The sequence below is a fragment of the Magnolia sinica genome, chromosome 19 (assembly GCF_029962835.1).
Source record: "Magnolia sinica isolate HGM2019 chromosome 19, MsV1, whole genome shotgun sequence".
NCBI classification, from domain to species: Eukaryota; Viridiplantae; Streptophyta; class Magnoliopsida; order Magnoliales; family Magnoliaceae; genus Magnolia; species Magnolia sinica.
Genome location: NC_080591.1, coordinates 54,915,541 through 54,921,539, shown reverse-complemented (window position 1 = coordinate 54,921,539; position 5,999 = coordinate 54,915,541). Strand labels below are relative to the sequence as shown.

The 5,999-nt window shown below is 37.2% G+C and overlaps 1 long non-coding RNA gene across 2 annotated transcripts; it reads right to left on the bottom strand.

Annotated features, from left to right (window-relative positions):
- Positions 1–217: 217 nt before the first annotated feature.
- On the bottom strand, positions 218–3,450 carry LOC131234953 (uncharacterized). Of its 2 annotated transcripts, none has more exons than XR_009165852.1 (3): positions 3,060–3,450; positions 2,844–2,981; positions 218–696 (listed from the first exon to the last, which is right to left on the bottom strand). It is a non-coding gene; the product is annotated as an uncharacterized LOC131234953 (long non-coding RNA). The 2 variants fall into 2 exon arrangements; XR_009165853.1 differs by lacking the exon at positions 218–696 and adding an exon at positions 2,612–2,774 and having other exon boundaries at positions 2,904–2,981.
- Between the last annotated feature and the right edge of the window lie 2,549 nt (positions 3,451–5,999).

Genomic DNA, 5,999 nt, shown 5'->3' with positions numbered 1-5,999 from the left:
CAGTCTTCTCTTGTTGAAGGTTCTCTCATCTCGCTAGCTTCCAACTTCATCTAGCACATGTTAAACAGTTCTTCTAACTATTTGAAACTTGAGATGACTGCTGGAAGTTTACTTTAAGCACTGAAATCTAGTCACTAGAAATTTCGCTAGTTGTTGGAAATCATTTTCTAACTGCTGGAAATTGACCCTCATTTGATGGAAATTGTGAATAGTTGAATGCTTAGTTTAAACACTGATTTCATTGGATGTTTTATAAATACTTCATATTTTGTGTTGGACATCGAAGTGGGCGCTGCCCTAGATCATTGGAATTAAGTGACAATCATTAGGTCACCTAAACCTATATCAATCCCACATCAGCCAATGGGATCCGATCTGCACTTTCGACACGTCCTTGCTTGATATAATTTTCAATGCAACTAAAAAAGAAATAGATGATGACCAGACAATGTTCTATCAAGTATGAACCACAATGTCAGAAACCCACTTACCTGTACTCAAGGATTCTGGAAATCATCCATAGTTGAGGCTAATGCATGCAACACCCGTTGATGATACTGAACCTGAAGGTCTGGCCCCAAATCTATAGGCAATTGTCCATTTGCATTAATAGCAGCCCAGCGCACACAAGGGTGGGGATCTTGGAACGAGTTCAAAACCATCGACACCACTTGGTCCAGATTTTTTTATCATCACCTGCATGGAATAAAAAGGAAATTAAATGAAAATGCAATTGTAAAAGAAGCTTTCTTGGAAATCATCTTAAAAGTCACTTGGATCATTCAAATTTTAAGATTATGTGTGCAGTTAAAGATTTCAAAAACATACACTTAATGTTGAAATTCACACACATTTTCATGAAAATCCATCATAAAACTCAAAATCAAGCTGCAAACAGAAGGAAACATAGCCTTAAATTTCAAATTCCTACCGTATTATTAAAAAAACATAAGGCTTTATTTAGCTCCAGCCATTAAAAAAATGATTTTTGGAATCTATAGTATTAGTACAATTCTGCAATTCAATCTGTCCAGATTTGACTCCTTTTAGAGGCTGTTTGATAGTCTAAGACTTCTAACTGAATATATATATATATATATATATATATATATATATATATATATATATATATATATAAAACATAACAGCTCCATAAATTATATAAATATAAATAAATGTAATATATCAATTCCCCTCTTAAATCAATTTCAATCTATGGTTTCATGCCAAAATAATCAAACACCCAGACTATAATCATCTGAAATTGACATTCTATTTATAAAACAGTCAAACACCCTATCAATACAATCAAAATCATACAAGAGTGGGTCAGTCTTGGAGGTGATTAGGAGGCAACTACAGAACTCAAATCAAAAAGTGTCTCCCATTTTGACCTGACCTTAAGAAAGCTAAATATGTATAGCTTTGGATGATTAAAAAAGATTTAAACAGAAACAGATACACAAATGCAAAAATAAGGCAAGATCATAGCTTGATGCAACTGCCAACACGTCACACGTGTGCTGAGATCAGCACCATTAATCAGTTGGGATCAGCACTGGACAAGCCGGCTTACTCTCCAGGTGGGCCATACGTGTGTGAAAGAAATGGACTGTAAGAGAAAGTGACCAATGGTTGAAGTACATGTCAGCGTGTGTATGTCTATTTCCATGTGGGGCCAACTTGATGAATGGCTTATCTCACATTAGAAGCATATCCGGTAGTTTTGGAGGGAACTTTTCTCTATGTCATTGCTGCATTCATGTCATAGGTGGACAAGATTGAAACTGCTCATTTGATATATGCAAGGGTGAATACGATCTATGTCCACAACATCATTTAATTAGATGGTTGGGATAATGAGCTTGTATCTTACCTTAAAGACTTAAAATGTAAATGCAATGATCATGAGTCCCAAACTGATCTACCAAGTGACCCAGTTCTAATCCTCTCACAGATTCCCAAACAAACACTAGAAAACAACCAAATAATCCCAATCATTTTACAACACAAAGATGTAAAAAAAATAAATTGTGAGCGGAAACAAATACATCAAGAAAGTGAAGCCATCCTATGTGGCTCCTATTTGACAACCAAAACCCCTTTGCAATTTGATATAATCACATACGGGTTAGAGTTGAACTGGTTCATTTGAATTTCACTTGTTCTCTATCTCTAGTATATACGAACCTACCTCACCAGAGGGTGCATGTTACAATCCAAGCCTACATGACCAGTATGACTTCACTTGCTGCTTTTTTTTCTGCATGTTACTCATAGATCATTCAATTAGACTTTTGGCCTGGCCCATTCAATAAGATCTACCTACAGTTAGCAAAACTCTGTTTTAGACTCAAAACTATTCGTATAGTTTACCAAATGTCTAGAACTCTGTTTATTTCAGAAAATAGTAAGCAAATTGAATTAAACACAATTTTCATTTTTTTGTCTTTATGAACTCATTCTTTTCTTTCCTTTTTTTAAATTTAATTTTATTTTAATTATCCAAGATGAATGAATCATTGGACACATGCAAACACTTCAATAACAGCAACATAGCATTTACACAGTTTAGTCTTGAGCATACATTTGAAGGCAGACTATCAATGGCTTAAGTTACCCAATCAGGGAGATTTTGTAGGCATGGGGCACCAATAACCAGATCTACTCGCCCTCCATTGTTGACACTGATGCGATTACTTTACAAATGACTGACTTGGAAAAGTTATAATTCATTCACGATGTAATCACCTCCGCACTTGGTCGAACCATAGCTACAAATTCAAAGAATATAAAGAACATATATTAATATATAGATCAGAATAAAGAAAAAGGATAGTTACCCAAGCATCAATCTTTCTGAGCATTACCCAAGCCACCCTGAAGGTTTTGAAGAACCTCACCCAAATGTAACTTCACTCATTGTCACCATCATCATAATCATCATAGGCTTTTGGTCCCATATGTCTAGTATTCGATCCCTAGTGGATAGTAATTAAAGTTAAATGAAGGTACAACATACATAAAAGCTGAAAAGCTGGTAGGAAGCGAATGCTTACCAAAAATACACCACCTGCAAAGGGGCTATCTGTTGGTCCCATAATTGTTGCTTGCCAGTGGAACATGTCATCAGCAACAGGACCTATAATCATATAAAATATCTAATTCAGAAAAGCTGAAAACCAACCATAAAAGACCTTCGAGCTAAATAGGGAGCCAAACCCAACCATAAATCAGAAACAACTAGAAAATGGATGTGGAAGTAATTTCCAGCAGTCTGCTAGTCTATTCAACTAGAAAGAGAAGACAGAAACAACTAGTGCTTGAGAAATTAGAGCAACTAATTCTCAGATTAAAACATGCCTGCTAGTCTATTCAATTAGAGAGAGAAGACATAAATCGGACTGGAACTAGGTAGGCCTTGGTTTGCAAGTAACTCAAAGCAAAAATAAGAACATTCATGGGCAGTCCAGTCTTTGGAAACACAATCTAGATTGCTCTCACTATATACTCTGCTATAACTTAAGACTCCAATAGGTATTCTGAATGGATTTGTTGCTCTGTAACAATGCGTCATGGTACTTGGAATTTTTGTTTGCTTGGAAAATTGGAGCTATATTTGCAGCTGAAACCTAGAAAAAGAGATTAGTTGTTGAAGGCCTCAATAACTTTTAGTAAAGATTGTACATTCTTGTATAAACAAAAAAGCCTATTGAGCATAGCATCACTAAGTTAAATGAGGATCGGACATTCTCCTTATATGGAAATGCATAACTCTTTGGACCTTTTAAGAAGTCAAGTTGGGTTTGAGTCTCACCTTTTTAGACTTGGTTAAAGTTCAAGTCCACCGGGGCGAACCTATCAACTTGAACTTGGCTCTACAAAGCCTTTGTTGCAAGGGCTCTCTATGTCCACTTATTTCTTGGCCTAGATGGTAGACAATTGAGGACTTGTTATCAGTAGTGACTATTGGAAAAGTTATGGGCCCTACTCTGATATATGTGTTTTATCCACGCCGTCCATGAGCCAAAAAATGCGGCGGATCCAAATCTCTAGTGGAGCATGCTGGATGAAACAATGGTGATTGAACGTCCACCATTAAAAACTTTCTAAAGGCCACTGTACTGTTTATTTACCATCCAACCTGCTGATTAGGTCACACAAATGAAGATGAAGGGAAATAAAAAATAAAAGGATTTAAAACTTTTATAGCCTTAAGAAGTTTTTAATGGTGAATATTAAATCACCACTATTTCCTATGGTGTGGTCCACCTAAGACTTAGATTTGCACCAAAATGAGCTGGCAAAATGGATGGACAGAATGGATAGCACACATACATCATGGTGGGGCCATGGAGCTTTTCCAGCACCATGTTTGGCACTGGAGGATTACTGCCGAATGGGAGACCATCAAAATGGGTAGCTTTTTTTTTTTCTTTTTTTTTTCTTTTTTTTTTTTTTTTTTTTTTTTTTAAAAAAAAAAACTCTGGCAAAGCATGACCCTTTATACGCAGGCAGCCATAAGTTCCACACATGACATGCTTGGAACCCACTGTCTGTGAGTCCTATTCCAACGACTCAATTTATACTTATACTAACTCTATTACTGTATATGGCTTGTACCGGCATCAGGCAATATTTATAGTTTATACTTAACAGTTTTGGCCGGTACTTCAAACCATTGATATGATTTTAACCGTTAAAATGTCTCTCTCTCTCTCTCTCTCTTTTTTTTTCATTTGTGGCCCACTTGATAAAGAGCATTCAAAGGGAATATATGAATTTTTGTCAATTTCTTTGTAAGGATATTTTAGGTGGGGTTAGGTTTGGGCACAACATATGATTCAGTCTCAATTTGGGCTGCTGCGCTAGGTCCATGCTAGGTTGGGCTAGCCTCATCTGCCCTAGATGAAGAGGGTTAGGGAAAAATTCAGGCTTTTCCGCAGCTCAAGAGGGCGCGGTGAGAATCAAAGGGTGTGAGTCCCCTCCCACCATGCTCCCTGTATTGTGGCCCAAGAGAGTCTCAGATCAAGCTGATTTTCAAGCCAGCAATTATCTGATGGACAGTTTTGAAGTGATGCATACACCACATGGGCCCCACATAGATCAGATAGTTAACACATTAGTTGAGCAAGCTTGGGACAAACATACATTTGCAAACTAATGAGACCCACATTCCATCATTTAGTCATGTTGATTGTTGGAATATGGATTTGTGTTGCAGAATATGATATTTATATGCCATCCAAGCCCTTCATAAAGTGATTCCCACCTGGATGAAGGGAAAACACAACAATTAGCCCAATCCAAAGCTTTCGCTATCATCGAGGAGATTTTTAATGATGAACTCTATTCCTTGTGTTGTGGCTCATTTGAGTCTTGGATCTACCTTTTTTTTGGACATCCTAACATAAAATGGAGCAACAAATGAACAGAATGGATATCAAACAAACACTACAAAGACCCCACACAACTTTTGGTTATACACGTCAGTGTTGGTATCCTGTGCCGCAAACACAGGATCTAGCACGTTGATAAGTCTCTTCCCCCTTTGGCCCAATGCATGTAACGTATCAAACCATGCACTTTGAACATTGACCATTGGGCATGATTTTTTCTAATTAACCAAACTATTCTAGATGGATGGACCTTTTCGGCTAGGGAACTTTCGCCATAAGTTCCAATCTTTCACATGATAGGCCACATCCACTGAGATTTGGGATGATTCATGAACCTCTCCTTTATACCCAATCCACCCTTCTTCCACACATGTTATTACTCTCCACAAGCTGCGCATCCATATATATACCCATCCAAAACCACATTTCCAAAGCCACAAGACATCATAGAAAGACATCTACAGGCTCCGATTGTTTCAACAGTGGAAGCACTACATGAAAAACGGAAAAACAAAAGGATGGATTTTGAGACGGTCTAGGACTGTTTCTAAAATTCTTTGGTATAAAGACGGTTTAGAGATGGCTGTGAGCCATCTCTAA